The sequence below is a fragment of the Meleagris gallopavo genome, chromosome 10 (genome assembly GCF_905368555.1).
Source record: "Meleagris gallopavo chromosome 10, MGAL_WU_HG_1.1, whole genome shotgun sequence".
In the NCBI taxonomy this organism is placed as follows: Eukaryota; Metazoa; Chordata; class Aves; order Galliformes; family Phasianidae; genus Meleagris; species Meleagris gallopavo.
The window spans coordinates 8,612,933-8,637,504 of NC_139413.1; the positions used below are offsets into that span (position 1 = coordinate 8,612,933).

At 37.3% G+C, this 24,572-nt stretch overlaps 1 protein-coding gene and 1 long non-coding RNA gene across 24 annotated transcripts in view; one reads left to right on the top strand and one right to left on the bottom strand.

Moving 5' to 3' along the window:
- Nucleotides 1-24,572, top strand: part of LOC104912305 (uncharacterized) — a 263,480-nt gene that overhangs the window by 3,848 nt on the left and 235,060 nt on the right. The window lies entirely within an intron of this gene.
- The window catches only part of LOC104912309 (uncharacterized), a 63,562-nt gene continuing 53,969 nt past the window's right edge, over nucleotides 14,980-24,572 (bottom strand). For 2 of the 4 annotated variants that reach the window (XR_014885101.1, XR_014885103.1), the window contains 3 exons: nucleotides 16,028-16,101; nucleotides 15,875-15,946; nucleotides 14,980-15,790 (listed from right to left, as the gene is read on the bottom strand). This is a non-coding gene — a long non-coding RNA (uncharacterized LOC104912309). Of the gene's footprint in view, nucleotides 15,791-15,874; nucleotides 15,947-16,027; nucleotides 16,102-16,653; nucleotides 19,258-24,572 lie in introns of all 4 variants that reach the window. The other 2 variants (XR_014885102.1, XR_014885104.1) reach the window with 2 other exon arrangements.

Genomic DNA, 24,572 nt, shown 5'->3' on the forward strand with positions numbered 1-24,572 from the left:
TCAATATAATATCTGTTTTAACAGGGGTCATTTTCTGTGCTTGGGGAGCTCTGTCTTACCAAAGAGCAGTAATTTATTTTTTAAGAGGAAGCTTTATGAAGTATTAAACATGGTTTTGAGGCCTCAGACTTGAATTTACATACTCTATTGAACCTGAAGTTTGTGATTAATTCAACTTGAAAACTCAGCTTTTTCTGAATCTTGCACAATGTGAAGTTGATAAATTAAAAACAAAACCAAAAAAACACGCTATCTGTGTTTTCCTTTTAGCTTTGGTTTTGGTATGCATTTTCAGACATTTCTTGTTGGTAAACATTTCAGGAATATTTATCCTCCAATGACATCTTAAGATATATGCTTTAAGAGTGTTACATAATTACTCTGTTTCCCAAATTAACCTTCTGAATCCAATGCTAACTTTTTCCAGTAAATCTTTTTCAGATGGGTTTGAAGCTAGTTGCCATGCTGTCTTTGTTAGGTTTTACAGCCTGTATGTAGAACTTAGAAATTCTCCCCTGAATTAGTAGTGCTAGCTTTGTCACCTCTTGCTGCTTGTAAGGTTACTGAAATAGCTAGTGAGCTCTATGTGTCTGAGTGCTATCGGTGTCACGATGTCTGTGCAATGCTGTTCTGTTTTGAATGGGACAGATAGAGCAGAATTGTGAGTTAGGCCACTTAGCAGCGTTCTGTGCCAGGTTTGGTCGGTGCGGCTGATGCCAGTGCAGGCATGCCTGCTTGCACCTGGGGCTGCCCTTACATCTCGGCAATGAATAAAAGGTGCTCCAAGATTAAAATCTTGTTCTGTGTGCGTTTGGAGAACTTCACGGCTCCTGCAGTGAGATAACATGCAACAAATACGCAACGTGTGATGAATTCTGCATTGCAACCTGGGATCTAAAAAGCTTTCTTATATCTGATTTTGTTAATTTAACTTTCAGAATGTTAAATAATTGCCTGCTTTTGCTTTGTCTATGGCAGCGTGAAGTGTTTTAATTTGTCAAAGTAGTCATACCTAGAATCCCATGTTTGTTGACTATTTAATCTAAAAAAGCAAGCTACTCAGTGTACAAGGAATTGCATTAACCACGTTCTAAATTTCACTTTGTATGTCTGCTCACATTTTGTGCTTTTTGTGTCTTTGACTGCTTTGTGCTTTTGTCATCTTCTGCACAGATTTCTGTTCTATGTTCCCACACTCTACCATTTGAGGGTTTCCATACAAAAAACAGGCAGAATATTAAATTGGATATTATGCATCAGGGAAAAAACATTTTGCAGAAGCAGCGATAAAAGAAGTACCACTAATCTCATTTCAGTTTCCATTTTTAGAGTAGATGTAACATCTCTGGAATGAGACTGGATAGGATATTTTCATCCTTATGATGGGAAGAAAGCAGAGCATCTTGCCATGCTTTCAATGTCCGAGAAATTACATGGGTGGAACAAAGCAAATCGTGGGTCCTCTGAGCTAGAAGAATGGTTTATCTATCTGCAAATGATGCTTATTTGTCTTGATGCTCTATTACTTGTATTTTTCAATGGTGCCTGAGTTAGGAGTTAAAAGTGAGCATGTGATTTACATAATGAAAATGTTCATCTAAAAGCTAGTTGAACAAACTACTGACAAGTCTTCTGTCTTGCATAGATTACTGTGGTAGTTGAAATTATCTTGGAAAATGCTTCTTGATTTTTGTTTTTATTTTTTCCCCATCATTTGTTATCGTACCATTTGATTTCATTCTTTATCCGAAACTTTAAATGCGGAGTAGGTCCCTGGCTGTCTGCAGGTAGCCCTGTGAGGCATGTTTCCTTGCTGCTTCACGTCTCTGACAGAAGCTTAGGTCACTCTTACACCAGCCTTCGATATTCTGACTTTTTAAAACTAGCAAGTATAGAAACCAAGTTAATTTTGGCCAAGCTGCCCTCACAGCCTTGAACTGTATTCAAACTAAACTAAACTGAAGGAATTAAAAATGCTGCCCTGAATCACCTTGTGCTGTGCCACTTCCCCTCCCCATTCAGAATGCACACTTAACAGGTGCTGCATGGTTTCAACTGCTGCCTCAGATTTTGAATAAAGATTTCTACAGGAAGAGGCTGGAAATTGCTAGGAGAGAAAGTGGAAGAGTTCTTACGTCTTTTTGTTTTGGTTGGATCAGATGTAATAGTTTTTGCTACACAATGGTTAATTTCTCTAGTTGATTCTTGTGTATCCGGAGATCCTGCATTTCTCTTTAGGAGGAAAGAGGCTGCTTCAGTCCTCGGACCTTCATGGTGACAGGAAGAGCCCTCCTTGACAGCAGCAGTAAGGACAGCTGAAGCAGGGGTGTAAAGGGAGCAAGAAAGTAACTCAGCTTGGTCTAAATTTATTGTCCAGCAATAAAGTGGCAGTTTGTCTACTGCCAAATTTTCTTTTATTGGTGCCCTGAGAAAATTAACATGGTTTCCGTCACCATGCAATCAGTTTGGTGAATGGCCCCACTGACATCTAATAAAAACAGAACAAATCTCAAAAAGTTCTTTGCAATATAATTAAATACTGCTCAGCATAAGGCTTTGCGATCTTCCAGTTCTATATGTGCATCAAAGCACAGATGTCAAATAAAGCTGGATTTTTCAGCTCAGTGATTGAATTAAAGCATTTGAAATGAACAGGGAGAAAATGGTTTCAGGACAAACCAAACCAGATGGGTGAAGCTTTCCCATCAGTTTCTTTTGGGTGAATGTAAGTTCCTGGTCTGATGTGAATGTTTTAACATAAACATTTTTTTAATACTGATTTCATCAATATTAAAATATATATTTTTCTTTTGAGAAGAAAGACATTCAGTGTTTTTACTTGAAAATACTGAAACAAATGACCAAAGTTCCTTTTTTTTTTCCAGTGTTTGGTTCAAATTGATCATGCAACTTGACAGCAAATCACAAAAGGCTTGGCATTCTGCAAAAACATGATTAAAAACATTTAAGTCATTCATTATTTTATTAGGAGGACAGAGAATGAAGTTTGGTTGCTACACTAAATGCCTTAACTTGCTTATTGCGTGTTTGACTTCTCTCAGATCAGTCTTGGTGAATGTATGAGAGAAGTGTGATTTCTAAGTTTGTGAGTTGCTCTAAATGTCAGGTCTGTTCACATCAAATGATACAAAAAATGAACCGCTCATACATCTATTTTAATTTTTGCTAATGTTTCATTGGTGGGAATTGAGATTTTTGTCTCAATATTCTTTTTAAAGCTTTATTGAGCTACCAAATCACTGTCTCTTCCTTATATTGTGTACAGCAGAGTTAGATTTGGAAGTATTCATTTTTTAACTCAAATAGAATTTTTGATGAGAAGAGCCATGTTCAATCTTTCAGATCAGCAGAAATAGCCACTGTAATTCTAATTCTGGAGTCTCTCTTGGTTAGATGAGAAAGGCAGTATTCATGCATGCTGGTTCATGGAGCTATTTTGATCCGTCATAAGGCTTCACAGTCTGATGCTATATATTCTCCATTTACCTAGAGGATGATGTGTGTGGACATTTGGAAAGTTAGTGCTGTGGTTACCGTACTGAATTTTGTAAGGGACTCTGCAAATAGAGATGTAAAAGAGCCACAGATTGTTTCAAACAGTGGTGAATACTGTGGTTTTGGTGTACTGTGGAATACATTTTTGCCTTTCTAGATGAAAGTAGAACGTAAGATTGCTGGAAGGCAGAAGTTGTTTTTTATGAACTCTAACAGTTGGGAGTGGGGCTCAGCTGGGCAATTGGACAAGACAGTTGGCTCAAGAAATGAAAGTTGAGATGAAAAACATGAAATCCTCTGGAGAGCATCTTTTGCCACTTGCAAGAATTACTTAAGTGCTGTCATTGCTTGTGTTTTCATACTCTTGTTTTCATGTAGAAAGTAATAGCATCCTGACTTATGATGTCATCGGACAGGTAACTTTGACATAGTACTTGAAGGGGCTGAAAGAATGTATTCAGGTACTGCTACAACCTGCTGTCTAAAGCCTGTGCGGTTTCACAGAGTATAATTTTGGAGTGGGGAAAACCTTTAGTATAGAAACATGACAAAACAGAGTTGTTGTAAGAGGTCTAATTTGAAAATGCCAATAACTCAAAATATACTGACTTCTTAAAATAAATGAGGAAACAAATCAGTAAGCAAAACTTTTTGGGTTACCTTGATGCAATGGTGTAGAAAACCTCACTCTGAGACTGGATGAATAGCTTTCCGAGCATGTTCTGATGATGCAATGGAATGTTGGTCTTGAAAAAATCCACCCGGAAACAAAACATTTCAATAAATAAGAGTGATGAAATGTGTAAAGATTTTATCTAGAGTTTGGTTACAAAATGACTAGTTATTATTTGCCAGGATTCACAATGCATTTGAAACAATATTTTTCTTCAAAACAACTAAACCCTTCAACTTGAAAAAGACCCACGAAGAGAAGAAAACAGCAGTTACACAAGCAAGCTCTAATTGTGTTTTTGACACTTCTTAACAGTCAGCTCTAATTGCAGTATTAAAACTAAAACTCATTTTCAAAATGAGGTAGATTATTTGTGCTACATAACCAAATATCTTGTTCAGGAGTAGAAGGCTAGACAGACTTGCTACCCTGTTTGTTAGGATGTAAGTGCAGTGATAGGCCAGTTGGTGATAATGTGTAAGCTTCACAGTGGTTTAAAGTGTAAAAGTTAGTTTAATGAAACCAGATATGTATCCATGCAGAGATGAGCCCAGCTGGATGTATTTAGCTTTTCTAACTCTCACCTCTTCTTTCTGCATAATAGTTTGCTTTGTACTTCTCTTCTGTCTTTTTTAATATTTCATTTTTTCAGAGCCTTTCTACGTTTTTTCCTCACAGGAATTTGTCTAGCAAGTGCTCTTCCTTCTGAACTGTCAAACTTCAGTGTGTTATGCCTCCTTCTATCATTGCTACCTGATCTAATCCCCACTGTCATCCTCTTGTGTCAAGTCAGTGTCCACAGTGCCCAACATACTTGATCAGCTCTGTGCTGTCTCGATACAAGGCTGTCTAGGTCCTAGCAACAATATCTTTCTCCAAACTTACACCATATTAAATGTCACTTATTCCATTTTACTATTGGCCTACACTGAGAAACTGGGTCGTATATTTTTGTCTACAAGATTTTCTTCATTTCTGTTATATTGCTGCTCAAGTAATTTGTCTCCTTTACTGCCAAGTATCCTGTGCTTACAGTGTCAATCATCTGTAAAACACTCAGGTTTTTCTCTCAAAATTCTTTCAAAAAAAAAAAGGCAGGAAATCTGTTCTTCCAAGGAAAGATGTACAAGTTGCAGCTTTGAGAAGGACAGATGATGGCTACAAATGAAAATAGTCTTTCCCACCTTTAAGAACTGTGAATAGAGTGAGAGAAGTCACAGAAGTATAGGTCCTAGAGTTAAATTCCTTGAATTAATATTGGAATGAAGAGTCCAAAGTTTTTTCTAAGCTCTTGAAGCATGAAAAGAGTAGGAGTCACCATGGACTTCTAAGGAGGCATCTGTCAGATTAATTTCCTTTACAGTGGTATCCCCTAGGACTTATGGGAAGTAGAGGAGCAATAACTACTATCACAATATTAGTGAAGTTCAAGGTAGTTGCCAATTATTAATTGTCCAAATGGAAAGCTACTGAATGCTAGTACATGCGGTTCTGTCACAAGTCTGTCATCTTTCAACAACTTCAGTTAGAGCCTGCTCGAGCATCTTCACTTGCTTTACAAATAACAGTTGCATCAGGAAGGGATATTGGAACGACCTATGAAGATCACAGAATGGTTTGGGTTGGAAGGGGCCCTTAAGATCATCCTGTTCCAACCCCCTGCAATAGGCTGGACACCTCCACATAGACCAGGTTGCTTGAAGTCCCATCCAGCCTGGCCTTGAGTGTTCCCAGGGAGGGGGCATCTGAAACCTTGCTGGGCAAGATAATGGGGAAGTTGTGGAAAGTATCTGAAAGTGTCTATTGTAGTCAGCATTCCTAAAGCATCATCTGAATTATAAAATCTAAGATGGGACATTTTCAGAAATGTGGTTCCATGCTATGTAAAGCCTAAAAAGGTTACTGAAAATCACTAGCGGTGTACATTGAAAGAATCAAAGTGCTTTGGCATAGCACAAGTATGAAGGGGAAAACTTGTTTCCTCTGCTGGAGTGGACAAAAAATGTAATGGAATTACAGCATGAGAAATTGAGACATTAGGATAGACTGCCATAGATGTCTGTGTTCAGCTCTGTAAGCTTTTAGGAAAAACCTGGACAAATGTCTGTCAGGCATAACTCATGTATAGGTGCTTCTGTGTTGGCTGAGGTGAGTAGACTTGATGAACATCTCAAATTCCCTTATGATTTCAAAATTCTATATGCTGTTAAAAATGTAGGTTAATGTAGAATTATTTCAGCTGAAAACAGTTATATACATTATCCATGTGCAGAAGTAAAGGCGAAAAATTTTATTAGCTCTTCAGTGGGCATGGTTTGTTTACTGAACTGGATTAATTATCCCAAACTAATATTATCTGAGTAGTATTTTTCTCATCCAAACATAACACAAAAGAATCCTAAAGAATAGTGATGTAATAATTAAGGAGATAGCATAAGAATTGATACTAGTGGCTGTCTCAATAGAAGTATATTTCACATCTGTTATTTATGATGTGAAGTGCCACTGGGGACAGATCCTGTAACTATGTACGTAGTAATACCTTTAATTAGAGTAACTGAATAAATATTGCATGCAGGCTTTAGGGATCTCATAAAAGTTTTACCCCCTGTTGAAGAGGAAATTGGTGCAACCAGAGAATGATAATTCCAACGGAACCACGAACTGGGAAGATATCTCCTAACCTCTTGTGCATTGATTCTTGCCATACTTATAGATAGTCTTATGACTGTTCTGTGAACTTTCTGAAAAAATATTCCTGTGAACTTATGTATAAAAATTGCTAATCGAATGGCAAATGTCAGATGACCTTGTGCTACTGCTATGCATGTGCCAAGTGGGTTTTTTGCTTTCTAGATCTCAATTCTTTTGAAAGCACCACAGAGACTAGCTTATTGGAGCAGAAAATATCTTTACCTGAGCCTATGCTGCCTGACTTCTGGACTGCACTGCCTGAGGTAGAGCTGAAGCTTGGTGGTATGAAGGCTTTGAAGTTAAAGCATAACAGCCTCTTTGTTTTCTCTGTTTTCCTTGCCATAAAGAGCACATAACTGGAGTGACAGAGTTCAATGAATAGTTGCTTTTCATGGCTACCCATTGCAACACCTGCTGGCAGCTGAGGGTGACACTGCTGCAAATATCTGCCTATGGCACAGGAGTGGACACAAACCCTTTGTTCAGCTCCTTGCCTTATAATAGTCAGAAATACACATGTGGTAGGTTGCATTTTCCTCTTTCTTGAAGCCAGTTTTTCCATGCATTTCAGCCAAAGCAACACTTGCTGATGTTAAGACTGACTTTCCAGTTCAGTACTTTAGAAGGGATTATGTAAATGCCTTACTGTGGTCTGTAGGCACAGTTAGGTGGACAACGTATTTTAATAACCTACAGCAGTTGATTGTGCCTTGCAGCTTGTCTAGCTTATTGCCAACACATCAGGCTCCTAAAGAAAAGACAAAATGAGATTTTAATGTTGGATGGACCTTTTGGCATGGTTGTTGCAAATTAAGGGCTTCCCCTTGTATGTTGAATTTGGGCAAGGTGATAGGGGTGTTAAAATGACAAAAAATAAAAAAAAAAAATGGCACCCCTAAGTCTCAGTGTTGTTGGTGGGCAAAAGAAAGTATATCTAAAATGGTGGAACCTTGGTAAGCTCTGCTGTGAAACCACTTGCATGCCTCACGCTATGTCTTTATGAAATAGGATTAAGTTCTTCCGGTGCCTTGTTATTTGCATATCAGTTCATCACTGTCGTTCCTCAAATACACAAAAAGCCAGGTGCTTCTCTGGAACACCTTTAAATTGCTGAGTCTTTTTTAACCTTCTTCGTCCTTGAAGAACCCATTACCCACTAGATTTTTTTCTTAACATTAATTTCCAAATTGTAGACTTGAAGGAGGAAAAAAAAAAAAAGAAACCTAAAATCTACTACGTTGCTTACACTGTAGATGTCCTCTGAGTCATAATCTGAAATGAAATGCTTGTTTAAAAATATTCTAAGTCTTATCTTAACACTTAATATGTTTGTTTATCCACAATATAAAATGAAAATCTGTCTCCATTTTGCTCTTGAAAGCTTAATCTGAAGCAATGCTAGTGTCTATTTACATGAAATGTAGGCCAAAATATTATTAAAAATAGAAGCTTAGCATTCGTTGCAGTATTTTATTGTCTATTGTTTGGTTTTATTAATAGTTGTGATAACTTTCTTGGTAGGAGAAGTTATTTTGGTAACAATAAGAAAATCTCTACATGTATAAATAAAACTTGTAAATCGGGAAGAAGGGATGAAAAGTAGGTCAGTCCTTCAGTCTGACTTTTAGGTACGTCTTAAAGATTTTCCTCTGCAGTGCTTTGTGGTGATCCACTTATTCTTGATGTCATAATCCTTAAATTTAAAATCCTCAATGATAGTTAATGATTGCTAACGTGTGTAATTTTTCTTGATCCAGTGTTTGCAGCACTGGTGATACACTTGGTCACGTGTTTGTGAATGGCTGTCTGTTTCAGAAATATTTAAAGTGTATCTAATTTAATTATCAAGCAGCAAATACACTGTGTGCACAAGTCAGTGACCTAGAATATTGCCTCTAAGCTTTTGAGCATGGCTGGTAGTGCAATGATGTAAAATGACATGAAAGCTGAAGACATAATTGCTCATTGCGAATCTTTTTTTCAGTAGCTAGCGTTCATCTGAAGATGAAAAGTGACAGTTATGTATTTTTGGCAGTGTTTCCCTGTAGGAAAGGAACATGCAACCTACTTAATTTTGCTACTGTTAGGGCTGACTCAAAAGCGTAGTCATAAAAAGTTTATTTACTAACATTATGGACTGAATTGTTGAAGTAGTCTCTACTTGACTAAGTAGAGCCCTAAATCAGTACCCTAAGTACATAGCTGTGCAGAATGAGCTGTTAGAGGTTTATCCACAAAATATCACAGGAGATATTCCCAGGAGCAGATGCTGATTTAGAGTATCCACAGTAAATCTTAAAAAAGAGGGGGAAAAAAAAAAAAAAAAAAAAAGAAACCCACAAAAACAGCAGTGTAGCATCCAAAATTCAAATGCTGCTTTTCATTATCTGACTGCACAAAACTCAGGCCATCTGGTGACAGCTTTACCTTCTATGCAGATTCCATCAGACAGTGCCTGCACTCATGTTCCTATTGCTTGCAAATTTACACTTGTAGCTGATGGAAATCATGCATATGTGAAAACTTGGAAAGCAGCTAGTGAGGAACCTTTAAAAAGAGATGACAAAATGTAGCAGCCAACAATTTAGAAGTGAGCATAAACCCTCTTTGTGCTTTTAAGCCCATATTGTGGTGCTTTGTGCTTGGGAGTTACAGGCTCTGAGTTCACTTCTACACTGTTGGCTGTTCTATCTTCTGACAAGAATAAAGCTGTACAACCTGCCATCCGCCTAGCAACCTATTGGTTTCTTTTATTCACAGTGCAGAGATTCCAACTATATTGCTCAACAAATTAGGTGAGCTTGTAAAAACTGCATCTTGTTTTGGAGAATTGTGAGCACCAGTGCCCCGTGGGCTCCAGTGTGACAAACTACTAATGTAGACTTATTGGTTTGGGGAGCCGAGTCCCGCTCTAAGCTGGGACAGTGTTTATTTTCCTCATCTAAGTAGAGAAGAGCCACTAGTGCTAGATGTTAATGCAACTCAAAATCAGTTGCAAAGATACACACCTAGAATCTAGCTAAAAAAAAAAATACCCCTGTGGGTATGCATGCCACAGGCTTGGATTATTAGCAGTAGATGCATTAGCACTCCCTCAGAATCTCAGTGCAAGGTTTAAAGGAGTGAGGTTTCCACACAGATGAGTCTCTTTAAGGAGAAAGAAAACCTAATGTTTTTTTTCTTTTAAGATAGGTACCCAAGACACTCCATATCTGCATCCACAAAGATGTTGATAGGATGGGTGGTGTAGGGTCTAGTGGAAATAGCAGTACAGAGGAAGCAGAGAAAGAGAAAGGTTCTTTTTATTTTTTTAATTGACTCTTAACAGTCTGTTTGTGGTATTCATTTGGAACAGACCTGTGGCTTGCTTATCTTACTCTTGATGCATGTCTTCTGGTTCCAGAAGGCACATCCAGACAGCAGATAGAAGTCTTTGTACACATACCTGCAGTGTCTGAAACTTTGCTGAAAATCTGTCATCTCTTCTAAAGGCTAAATCTGAATTCAGAGCTTAGTTCTAGGCTAGAGGAAGGTGCCTGTAGGCACCCTGAGAAGATGGTTCAGGATATTGTGACAAAAATAATTTGAAGACTCAAGTGATTTGATTTTTTTTTTGGCTTTTTTTCCCCTCTCCTCAGTGAATGGTTTAGTTTTACTAGCTCTGTGTAGGAATAATAGAAACAAGTAAAGAGCATGCTGTTAAGGGAGGAAGGGAACAAACTGCCATTGCTTCCAGTATGTACACTCGCACTGCGGGAGCCATCGTCAGACAAAAATATGCTGTCAGCTCTTTGCCACCCACGTACCTCAAGATTCATGAAGAGAAGGAGACTGTCATGTGGTGGCAAAGGCCAAATTATCATAATGTGGGTGTTAAATTTCTGCCCCAAAATACTCTCTTCATGTTGTGTTTTGAAGTTCTGTATTTGTACCTGCAAAACTGTAACCTGCAAGAATGGAGGAGTTGGGTGTCCGAGTGCTGCATGTCCGTGACCACCCACAGTTTGTGGGCAGAAATGCTCTCTCTGTTGGGGGGGGGAGTGGGGGGTGCTTTTCAAGTATGTGTTCTTTTGTTTCCCTTTCTTCCTTCAAAGTGACATTTACCTCTGACTGCATTTCTAGTGTAGGATGTGCAGGACTGTGCTACATTTACATCCCTTGCATGTTGGTTTGCCAAACCCTCAGACTGTATAAAGTGGTGTAATTCCACCGAAATCAAAAGTATGCTGACTAACATCAGTGGAGAACCTGAATTCACTAGTTAGCAAACCACGATCCATGTGAACTTCTGGAATATTCTCCCAAAATTGTTTTGGAGATGTACGGATATCTTCCTGAAGGGGCTGTGCTTCGCTTACAATGTTCTGTAGACCACAGCTGGCTACTATCTTTGCAGCACTGCTTTTCTCTGTTGTCTTCCACAATTACAACCTGAAGGTCTGTCTGAAAGTTCTTTTAGTTCTAGTATCTAGTTTGTGCTTCCCTAGTTTGCAGGGCAGTGGAGGCAGTAATTTCCTTTTTTGTCAATATGTTAACCAGGGGCATATAGATACAGGATAGAGGACTGCGTGGCATCTAAATGTAAATAGATCATCTTGAACTCTAGGCTTGTTATGGCTCATTATTTGGAGGTGAACACAGTAATTAGCACAGGGTGTACTTTATGTTAATTAGGAATGTTTTACACATCAGATGGTGATGTTGACTTTAGAGGGCAACCACCTGGACTCAGCTCCTGCTAGCTAAAATTAATGTTTGTGTATCTTTTTTTTTCTTCACTGTTTCAAAAAGCCTATGATAAAGTATTTTAACTGTTTAATTACTAAATAGCATTTCCAGGCTATCAAATAGCTTAATATCGTGTGATTATTGGGATAGCTTGCCGTTAAGTACAGGTGATATCACAGTTCAGATAGTGTATGCATATTGCATTTTATTTTGAGTGCAAATGCCCCTATATTAATTGCCAAGAAAATGCTATTTTCCAGGTACCTTGCCTGTTTGCCAGGCCTATTCTGACCTCTGGTATCATACAGCTGTGGTATCTGGTCCGTTTTGGACTTGTCTTTCATTGTCAAGATGTAGAGTGGCATTTCTAATAGAGATTAACAAAAGCAAATGAAAAACCACTGCACAATAAGTTATGCTTTCAGATCTCATGTTAACTATTTACAAACTTATAGGTAATTCTTTTGTTAAAAGAAAATAAAAAAAAAATTGGGGCTAGCTTGGGTGCAACTGTATCTCATGAAACAAAACCAGGAAAGGTCAGTATATGCATTGTACATGCTTGTTCTGGCTGCAGAGCTAGGGGATTCAGTTCTGTTTTATTCGCCAAGTATAGACAAAATTTCTGTTGTAATTCATGGCTTTTGTGGATTGGAACTCCTACCCCTGAATCTTTCCCTGTATTTTTTTCAGATGTAAACCTACACGGAGTCACTATTTAACTCCTGTGGAATTATGACCACAATGCTGTAATCAATGGATATTGCAGAAATTACATAATTGAATTAAAAAAAAAAAAAAAGGCAAGTGTTGCATTTCAGGGGATGAAAGAACCTACTTCCAATTAGGAAAAAACTTGTGGACACTAATGTATCTGTGGAATAAAGTTAGATAAATTTAAATGTGCTAACTGTGTGGTGCCATTACAAATGCTATTTTTGGCTGAAAATGATCAGCAGTTCCTTGTAAAATAGGGAGACATCAGACTATTTCAGCTAGCTTTGGCTGGGCTGTTTGGAACGCAGTCTGCATTTCTGGCACTTGTGCTAAAAGAGGAAGCTCAGAAAGACAAATTTTTTTTTAAAGAAGTTGAGAGAAATAATGCAGAGCTAAGTAGAAGGGAGGGAGATACAGATATTAATCTGGAATGGATGATAGCCTTAGAAAAAATAAATATCATTTATTTAGGAAAAGGGGGTGATCAGCAAGAACGAAAATATGGTTTTCATGTCAAAATTACAGTATTGCTTCTTCCAGTGAAAGACAAGTGATTGGAATGTAAGATCAAGATACCACTTCCAGTTCAGGTATAGAGTGTTTGTATTTCTCCACTTTACTATCTGTAAGGCAAGAAACATTATTGTGATGGTTTTAGGCTGCACTGGACAGTGTAATGTTTTCATTTTGCTGCGGTCCTGAATCACCTATGGTTTTCACGGATATTCATTGTGTTGTAGTTGGAAAGTTGATATTGAGTATCTTTCTGTGCTTGGTAAACAGGAGTTAGAGGCTTGATGCGGAGACTTGGATTAGATGCTTTCGCCCATTTTGTTCCAGAAGTCAGGAAAAATAGAACAATGTCTGGAGTTAGCTAAAACCTCAGTGACTCCAAACTTAACAGCAACCACTTGGTACTGCCTCTCCTGTTTCAAGCTCAGTGTTGTGGACACTGGGAAACTGTGATTTCTCTCTTGTATGGAAAGTATGTTCCTTCTCCTCCTCCTTTGCTGCTTTGAAACTAGTGCTCCTATTATGTCAAGGTCCATTGCGTTTGCTGTAACTTTGATATGCTTGACCTAAAAATATTGCTGTGAATGAATTATTTACAGTGACATCAAGGAGCAATTTTCTAGAAGGTCTCTATACCCTGCAGATACTGTACTGAATTTGAATGTATGATATTAACAAAAGGAAAAAAAAAAAAAAAAAAAAACAACCCTGAAAATGACCAAGAAACTTCCCACAGTATTTCACAGCTTCTGTTGCTGAATGGGGATCACTTCTGCTTCATTATGTAAAGGAAGCATGTGAAAAGCAGCATCTCTTGTCAGGTGTGGTATTGCTTTGCCCATGAGCATCCTGTAAATTAATGGAGTTACTAAATTATTGAGTTGTATGAAACAGTGTATATTTGTACACTATGGCGGGTCTTAATCTTGATATGTAAACATGATTAAAATCACTGACACAACTTATACAAGGCAACAATATTATTGTAGATATCTTTTAACAGGCAAAACACCTGTGCATTTTGAGAGAGTGCCATCAACCACTCGCCTCTCCGCCTACCCTGTAACTAACATTCTTTCTCTTGCACTGGATCCTGTGTCCCTATAACAATTGTATTGTTTAACAATTATCAGTTGCAGTTTGATTTATTTTTGTCTTTTCTTCTTTTGTGCTTGAAGGTGATTATGTGCCAGGATGCTGGTTCTTTCTGCTGCTGTGAAATTCCACAAACTTCAATAACATCTTGACTGTTTATAAATGCGTAACACAACTATTAGTCACGTTAGTAAAAGTAATAAATGCAGAAATAAGAATAAAATAGCTGCAACTTAACTTGAAAGCTTGTCCTTCTAGGTAGAATATATAACTTGCTTTTAATATGATATGTATATATAATTTGATAGTTATTCAAGTTCTCATTGCTGTGTAGAAATGAGTGAACTTCAAGGTAGAACCTAGGGTTCTCTATGCAGTGTTGCTGAGAAGTCATGTTTCCATGGCCACCCCTTCTATTAGTACTTAACTGCTGCCCCTGAGCTCAGTAGACTGTGGATTCTTTACTAATAAATATCAGAGTGAAAAAAATATTTTTCCCAACCATTGATTTTTAAATACTGTCTTAAAAATTCCAGGATTTTTTTTAATTCATTCGTGTGCCTCTGTTTTGAATAACAGAGTTTTTAAATAAAAACATAATCTTGCATGTGATTTGAGGACTGATCTCTTTCATTATTTAATTAGTTATTATTTAGCTAGACTGTTAGTATACAGTTCACAAAGCAGGTAGAGATGTTTCAACCCATGATAGCCCTGATGGTTTTATTCTATTCCAGTGCTGCATGGTGAAAACTGCATATGACAAGCAAGGACAGTGAGCTAGAGAACTGCATAACTGCAGTGCTGAAGTTAATATGTAAATAATCAAACTGAAGTATTGTTAATAGACCCCAGCTTTTTTAAGAAGAAAATAGGAATGTTGTGTGATTGCCTAAATGTTAGAAGCAATTCTATCTATCGAAATCGCGCTGTGTGAAGGCTTGCACTTACCTTGGATGACTTCTGAAAAGTAGAAATGTAGGCTGGGCTCTATTTTTCCAACTAGATTAAACAAAAGTTGTAAGGAAATAAGGACAGAGCAGTGAGCTTTAATTATACTTTTATTTTTTTCATTAGTGATAGCAATACTGAGTGTGACACAAGTACCCAAAGTTTAGAGCAATTTTGCAGTTTAACTAATGTTAATTACCAGGTATACATCTATTTCTGTAATCTGACCATTAGAAAAAGCAAATGTAGTAATGCCTACTGTCTGATACCATTTATTTAGGTGCGTAAGATCACTGTCACGTAAAACTACTGAATTCTTTATTTGATATATTTTGTCCATCCCTCTGAATTCTGGTTCCTATTTCTGTTTTTGTCTTGACAATTATAGATTTCTGTAAACTATTCCATAATACCTAGTTAAGATAAGATTTAAATACCCTTTCCTCTTATGCTCAGTCCTGAGGAATACATACACAATTCTCTATATTATTACTCGTTTCCACATACGTACTGAACAAGAATGAGTTTAATTTCAATGATGCCAAACCCTGTGGGGGTGATATTCCAGAAATGTGCAGTGATTATTATTTTTTTTTAGTCAACATAGTTAAATACACTTAAAAATAAACAAGTGAAAATAGAGTATCCTCATCTATTTTTTGACTGGAAACATGTAACCTATAAGAAATGCCTGCATCTCACTACTCCTTTCAGAGCTGATGTTCCTCCCAATTGCACCTGTAAAATGTGGGGCCACAGTTGCATTCATTGTTCAGTGAGCTTGTCCACATAGTTAAACCCACCGACAGCAATGAATGTTGATTGTGACCTTTTTTGTAAAGCATGGCAGAGTAGGGGAGAAACCTCATGTGCTGGTTAGGTTTCTATCTTCGGTGTGAAGGCCTGAAAGCATGAAGTAAGGAGGAGGATGGTTAGCTGGAGGGTACAATCAACGGTCGATGGTTTTCACTTAAATTCCAAACTCACCGACAGCGTTGAATGTTCACTGAAGCAACCACTACAAGAGAACTCCATTGACTTGACAGCATCCTTAAATGTCTGAAAGGAGGGGGGAAAATCAAAATTGACACGATTATTTTCATCAAACAGATGATGTAATTTCAGTCATTGTTCTCTTACCAATACCAGCACCCTTCTCTGTCTTTCCCATTTCCTTCTTCGTGCATGGAGCTGGCAGCTTCCCAGATGTCTGTCTATGAAAAGAAAAGGTATTTCATTTATTCAAGCTTTAAGTATATAGTTGGTCATCCAGGCAGAAGTGGATTGGTTAATGTCCATACTATTACAAAACTGAACTTCATAGCAAACCAAAACATAAGGTTTCACCTGTGTATTAACAGATCCTGCCAAGAATATTGTGAATCAGTGTCACAGTTTACACTGTCCCCAGTAGAGTAAAAATATAAAGTAAGCAGAGTAAAATCTGCCAATATTCACCTCTTGATGAGTTTACATCAAGGTTTTATGACCTAAATTTCTTTTCATGGTTTTTTTTTTTGTGGCTACACACTGTTTATATCCACAACTTGCTCATTACAAATTAAAGTGCATAACAATTTCCACAGTAGCAGAAGCTTTTTTTCCAGCATCTGAGTTTTCCAACTAAATTTTCCTCATATTTTTAACTCTATATATACACACACTTTTTTTTTTACACACACAGTTTGTATACGATTTTAATGTTTTACAGGAAGAATTTCTGAGGCTGTAGCAGAAGGCACAAAATGGTAACACAGGGATTTTACCTTACTCGTGCTTGTTAGCAGTTCTCCTACAGAAGGTTGTTCTCTTGCAGCTTTGTTGGTCTGAGTTCCTTTAGTTAGGACTGCTCTTAAATTACTGCACTGAAACTGTGAGTGATTCATTGGCTTCTAGGAGCTACTTGTTAAATCTTTTACCAGAAGACAAACTAGTCTTGTATTCTCTCATTGCTTTCTGCACTTAAAAATCTTTATAAAATGTTCTTTGTTAATTTTGTTTACAGTATCATAAAGAGAGGTAGCACTAAAAGACTTCAGGTCATAAATATGCTGCCTGCATATATTTTCTTTTTTTAAACAATTGCTGTGACAAGAACTTGGTTGCATCTGTTTCTTTCAACAAATTGCTCTTCCTGTACAGATAACTGTATTTCTATCAAATACATCTAAAGCATCTAAAGAACAGAGGCATTAATATATCCTACTGGAGAACTACAGAAGAACGGAATGTAAAGAATTTCTCCTTTCTGTAGATTTTTTTTATTTATTTAGGAATTCCACTGTGATCATGAGTATCTGTGAGTTCTAGTTCCAACCAACTGTGGCAGAAATGCCCTTTCCTCCTTTTTTTGGTGCTGATTCAGCAAAAGATGTTTGGCGTTGATACTTTAGGTCTGAAGCTTTTTTTTTCCATTTATTTGTACTGTCCATATCACAATTCAACCCCATGGATGTAGAGAGGAAGGGAGTTCTTCATGACAGTTCTTTGTAAACTCTTCAACTGAATAGTCTTTTGCACATCTGTGTCTGTTCAATGTTGTTCTAGCAAAATATATATGTACGGTCACTTGTGTTTCACATATTCCCTGCTATAAACTTTCTTTCTTTATGCCATTTCTTTCAGTATTTATTCCTATGGTCTTGTTCCCTGCTTTCTTCTGTCACATCATATTTCAATATGAGGTCTGGCCAGACTGATATCTGGCAGTTAGGATGGGGTGTAAAGAAAAGAGAGGAGCTGTGTAGAGCTCGTGGCTGGATGGATTGCATCTTAAAAGGAATTGCTTTCATGGGTTGTTATTATTCCCTCCCAACCCTGTAATGGGAAAACCTCAGTATTTCCTTGGTTACCTAGCCGCTGTTGAAGTGGGCTGAAACTTGTAAGTACAAAAACACAAAAAAGTATTCCTGAGCTCCAGCCATCATTCATGATGTGTGCAGGTTATGCAGGGTAAAAATGCTTTCATCTTCTCTCATCTGGTTTTAATTTTAATTTTTTTTCTAAATCCCTTACTGGGCTTAGCTAGCTATTACAAATGCCAGCTTTATTTTAAGTTTTATTTCAGATCTGCAGGCTTATGTGAACATTCAGATTGGATGCATGGTTTTTTTATTTAAGGTTAGTAGGTCATAAATAAACCAAAGCACTTTCCTTGCTGTGAGCAATAGGGTCATGGCGTACATGAAATATCGCTTTAAAAAAAAATAGGAACCTAACGTGAATTGACAGAGGTACATGAGGAAGTAGTTGGTTGTGTTGCTGTAAAGGCCATAGGGATTTGGACTGCGAGAGCTGCCTGTTTAAGGAATAGATTAGATATCCTGTCTGATGACCTGTGCTTAATTTAAGTGACTGCCTTTGCCAGCCCTTCCAGAGGGCAACTGTGTGAAGTAGAGCATCTCATCTTCAGTCCCTTTTCCTCTTCTTGATGGCCTGACCTAAATTGGAGATATGGGTGTTGTGCTGTACAAACAAACAATTACTTCAGTTGGTATGTGAGCTGCATCTTCATTTTTAATTAGCTTTTCCATTTTGACCTTGCATCTTGAATCAAAAGACAAATATTAATTGTACCAGTTAATAATGGTAACGAGATTTTTTATGCAATATCTTCATGTTTAACAGCTGCTCTATGTAAATCAATTGATTATTTAGCTCCCTCTCCCTACTAAGATGGCTGGAGCTATGAAGTACTGCTCTGCCTTGCTTGTTGCTCCACCTTTTCCTTTCTTGTTTCTCCCTCCCTCACATTTACTGCTTGCTGAAATAGAGCTTCCAACAGCTGTTTCAGTATTTTTAACAATTTTACTGCTTGTCCAGCAGTGCAGTCCCTTGGAACAAATACTTAGTTGAACAAACAGATCTCAGTTTGGGAGTTTTCTTACAATTCTAGATGATGAGACCAGTCTTTTTTTTTTTTTTTTTGTTTAACTTAGACACTCTACGTGGTCTTACAGCATGGTGGTTTGTTTTGTTTTTCCTTTGCAAGCATTGAATTACTACTGGAGCGTGGAGAGCTGAGACTTTTTCTGTAGGCAGAGAGTCACAGTAAAAAAAAAAAAAAAAAAAAAGGCTGAAATTCAGGGTTAATACTCATCTTACAAAGTTATCTCATGGATATAGTTCTTGGCTACTTCTACTTGCCCTCTCCCACAGCCTGTCAACAGGCTTCCAGTCATACACTTGGGAACAGGATGTAATGTGATGTGTGGATGTATTTTTAATTGTCACTGAAGTGAGTTTCAATGCAAGTGCCTAAAAATAACTCTAATGCACATGGGATCAGGCTCTCAGTTAATGTAAACTGGTGCAAGTCCACTGAAATCAGTGGCATCTGCCTTTCCACCAGCTGGCATCTGGATGCTCCTCTAGGAAAAAAAAAAAAAAGTAGAATGATCAGTCATCAATTATTATCATCTTTTCCTTTTTTATTTTTCCTGTTTATCTTAAGCTATTTTTAGATGCTAGATCTTCATGTTGTATCTACGTTTTACCTGCAGTAAATTAACAGCAATACTAAACCTCACTGTGTATTGACAGTGCTGTGCTTCCATCAAGAGGAGGAATTAAATCCAGCTGACTGTTGTTATTAGAGATTCAATTTATTCGTGGATGTCTGAGTTATACGCTGGAAATAAAGACTCTGTGCAGCCATCAAAAGGAAGGTCTTTACCTGACGAAATGAAAAGTGTTCATTTCTTCTTTGATCTTAAAAATTGTGAGAACTCAGTAACCTTTCCTGTAATAGAAGACTCTAATTGTATTATACAAACATTAACTGCAGTTGTTTCTGCAGTTGGTTGAAGTATGGCTCGTAATTATTTCTGCAGTAACGCTAAAGGCCAGCGTTTTTCAGCTAGATGATCAAATGGTTTTGTATTGTGTCAACCTATGGAAACGTAACATCTTTGTAAACCTCTGTTGGAAAAAGATGTTTTGGGGAGTATTTACTGGAGTATAGCCGCTTCTGGAGGAGTAGCAGCTGTATAATGTTTCGAAGTACTCATGCTTGCCAGCCCAGTCAGGAGAGAATACTGCAATTGTACATAATGGTATGGAGAAATCTAAAGTTATGCAGAATTAGCCATGTTCTTGACTAATGGAAAAGAAGGAGAAAATCGCATGGCACACAGGAAATGCTTTTTGGAGATGAAAAAGTAATACTGTGGCTGTTCTTAAACCAAACCATAACTTCTGTGATATGCATACATGTCACAGTGTAATGTGCAGTCTCTTGGATTCTTTTGTAGTTCTGCTGGCCCAGAAACCAGAACATGTCCAAGCTTGCAAGCTCACGTGCTTGTAGCCTTTAACTAGGCTGTTTTCAAAAAACTGACTCTGCTTTTCAGATAAAACCTGTCAAGTAATATTGTATTTACAGGACAGTTTGAGATGGGATGCTCATTAGCCAGGCTAGTTTAGGAACAGAGCAAATGTGAGGAGCAGTCGTAATATTTGTTCAAATGCTCAACTGTACTTCCAAAAATAATGTATTTAGGGGTTGAAAGTATGCTTTGCTCACCAAAATTTTACTTGATGACTGTTTCATTAAATTTTGATTTTTAAAAACCCCTCCAAATCAAAATTTAACGTGAAAATACTCAATGCAATATGATTTTGTTTTTTGCTTACTGCATTAAAGTTATAACTCAATGAAAATTGCTATTTTTATTTATTAGATCAAAGTTGCATTCTTATGTTCTAAATGAACTTTTACATCTGAGCAATTGAACCAGACTCTGCAATTTGAGTGAGTATTCCTTCGTGTTAGTCTTGTTTGAAATGGTGTTTTTCCAACATGGAAGATTGCTGTGCTGGACCTATTAGCTTTGCTTTATATTTAAAGCCAAGAAATTGGTGAATATATTCTAATACTGCTTGCTGTTTTCAAGTCCTTTTGGACAATAGTTCTCATTTTTTTTTTTGTTACTGGGACGCATTACTATTTATGGAAGATATACACATATTTCTATGTTCATAAATCATATGCAAACATCTGTTCTTTAGATCAGTAGATGGAGATTTGTAACTGCTTTTTACATTAATATCCATGAAGCAACGCTCACCTACTGACACTGTACTTAAATTTTAATATTTTAGAAAATATCTCAGTGATGTAACTTTGGATTTTTTGATATAGCAAACAGTCTGGCATAGAGTTCTGAGTGGCCTGTACCTAAGAATGTCTAATAGAAGTGGCAGGATAGATGGCGTAAATATTACAAACATGATCAACTTGGCTAAAACACAAGAGTTCTGTTAGTAAAACTCTGTACTATGTACTGCATTTGAAGGGAATTTCTTACCCTCCCCTGTTTAAACAGGAGCCCTTCCCTTATTTGTTGAATCTGTGTTGTGTGGAGACCTACATTTTTGTCTTAGTACTATACATTTTGCACGTGATCCTGCAGACAAGATTTGAAGGACACTTACTGCAAGGTTGTGTTCTGAAAAAATACAGTATATATAGAAACGAAAGGCTGTGTGCAACTTAAAATGTAAGATGTGGGAATGGAAATTGTGTATGATAGGATGTCTGCTGGATGTGAATTTAAAAAAAAAGTTTTCACTCTCTCATTTTGAAATCTCAATATTTATATTTTTTGCATGAAGATTTTTACAGCTATAAGCACAAAAATCTTCAGTGTCAATTCTGTTCAGCCTTTATTAGAATCCTAGAATCCTAGAATTGCTCAGGTTGGAAAAGACCTTAAAGACCATCAAGTCCAACTGCAACGTAACCATGCTACCTGAGCTCTAACAACCCTCTGCTAAATCATGTCCCTGAGCACAGTGTTCCTTATTTCAAGGAGGGATTTAGTTGTAGGTAGCAAAACTGATTGGCTGCTTTTCACTGTCTGCTCCATTGTGTTTCCTTCATGGGGAGACTTGATATTTTGACACTGAGTTAATAAGTATCAGCAATGGCAACTGGGTTTTCATAGGATGAAATTCTGTCTAAAAACAGGATAATATTTTGTATTACTGAAAGGTATCCATTTAAGTCCTATTGCAAGTTGTCTTGGGCTTTGCCTGCTTCTCCTTCTGATTTCTAAAGGAAGAGGAAAAAATCAAAACCCAACCTTTATCAAAACAGCAACAGCAAAAAAAGAAAACCTGCTTCAGTGCAGATGATGTGATTTACATCTTAAGTTTTCTAGTCTATTTCTGTACAGTATTACATTTGAGGTTCTTCACGGTGATTATGGCATACATATACTCAGAAAAACATGACTGAGGCTTTAGAAACAGTTTTCGTATTTGTGCTTTTAAAATAGAAAAATTTCATTGGCGTTTTCATTTTCTTTGGAGGCGGGTGCTGCTTTTGTGAGAGTTAGCTTTGGGATTCTCCATATGCCTGTACTTAACACAGCCAGAACAGAGTGCAGTTGCAACTGGCTTTAAAAATCCCATCCCCCTCTTTTTTTTGAGTCACTATAGGAATGGACTGTCAGAATTACCGAATTCAAATAATTATGGTCCTGCAGCACAAAGTTTCTTTTGATCAAGAGCAAGTCATTTGAACCTTAACATTTAGTGGGTAATACTTAGAGCCTCATAAAAGTGTAGTGATGGCTGATATCTCATAGTGCTTTGAACATGTGAAGTGCTATATAAACAGTATAGGGCTATTGCACACAACTCGAGCTATTAGCATTTGAGGCACACTGCCCCAGGCCCTTAGAGCAGGAATTGTGTCCTCTCTGGAAGAGAGGCACATTTTAGGTTCTGCTTTGTTTAAACATCAGGAACTTCTTACGTAGCATGTGGATATGGAAAATACAGAAGTGTACACATGTTTTCAAAAGCTGTGTTTATCACACAATGCTAACAAAAGGCAGAAGATATCCAGTTAGAACTGTTATTCTGCAAATGTAAGGATGGCAAATTGCTGCCTGATGACAGTATCTGCTTTGCTGTAATTATGTTTTGGGATTTTTGTGGGTTTTTCCCTTTGCAAAATTTCTATATGCCAAAGTATATATTGCTGACAAACTCAGTATTTTCCACATCTACTTCAAAATGAGGTTGTGCTTCAAATTCATCCTTGAAAATACCAGCATGCTTCACAACGGTTAAACCACAAATTCAAGACTATATTGAAAACTTCATGGATGTCTGTGTATAAATGCTGGTGAAGTAAAATTAAGGCATGAACTTAAGAAAATAGGGAGGCATTTGCCTAAACAGGCCATCTATGAGCGGGATGAACTCTCAGTTTGGAGCAAAGTTTTCTTAGGATAGTTGGAATTGCTGGTTTTGCTTTGTTTTGCTGTCCATTGCATGTTCTGTGTGCTTTGGTAAATAAAGGCTGCTGTTTAGGATGCAAAAAATATGCCTGTCTTGCAGTCACTTCAGTGTGCATCCTGGGGCAGTAGAAAGACTCAAGACTATCTTCTGGGAGAAGAGGAAATGCCTTGAAGTCTTTTTATGCAAGTCACTGCTGCGGTTTAAAAGAGCACGACCGTTTCTAGCCCATAGTAAGCATAATATGCTTTTTGCCTTCTGGTAGTGCAACAGCAGAGACCCTTCTAAAAAAAGTGCTTTTTCTAGTTTTATTATTTTTATTTTTTACAGTCTTAAGCTTAGGCTTTTAGGTATGTTAAATGATCTAAACATGCTTTGGATTTTTGTTACAGAAGTTATGGATTTGTGTTACTAGGAAAAACCATTCAAATCAAACATGCTATTGACTAAAACCTACAAAGCTCTGAATACAGCATAAGCTCAGACTTGGAAGGACTGGGCACACAGCTGAAATGCCTAGCGTAGCAAAAACCATTGCAGTACAATCACTTGTACTAGATCCAATGATTTACAGCATGGGTGAAGCGTAATCCTACATGTTCATGAAGTTAATGCCTAGTTCATTTACTGTTGTTTTGCTATAAATAAAAAACAACACACAAAACATTTGTTTTCTGCTCTGGCAATTGTGTTTTTAAGTATTGTCTAAACAAAGCCTACAGCAAAAGTTACAGGATTGCAGGGACTTTTTTTTTTTATCAATTTTGTTGAAAATTGGTATACTCGTAGTGCTTCTAATTTGCCTGTACTTTTGTGGCTGTCCCAGTATCCTCATCCTTGTCCCTGTTCAGTTCAGCTGCCTTTTGAAAATCACTTTGTGCTCCAGTGACCACTTTAAACTTTCTATTGACAAAATTAAACTGGACTCTTAATTTATTTTTCCAACAAAGTGTGAGTTGAAAGTGGCCATTGGCCCAAAAACCTATGGTGAGAGCGAAGATGATTTTATTAGGAAGGGAGAGTGATGTTTAATCTCTTTTCTGTCCTTCAGGCCCTTTTTTTTTGTGCTAATTTCTTATATCTTTTTTGCTTTCTCCGCTTTCCCAGACTCCCAGAAAAAGGAGTTTCTACACACTTTCCTGAAGTTCCCCTCTTCCAGCCCCGCAGCAATGAGATTTCCCTCTTTGTAGTTATCTGCTGCAGGAAGAAAGAGTAAGCCAGGAGGAGGGGGAGAAAAAAAAGCCAAGTTTTGGGAACTTGGCTGAAACTGATTCATGAATCCAAATTCTGTCTATTAAAATGGTGGGAAATGGACTAGAAGCCTGGCAATAAAGTAAATGACAGAATCGGATGAGGGAAAATATGTATAGCTAAAGGATGTGGGGATTATTAAAATATTCCCTTTGCTTCACATGTGCTTGTGTGTGTTTTAAAA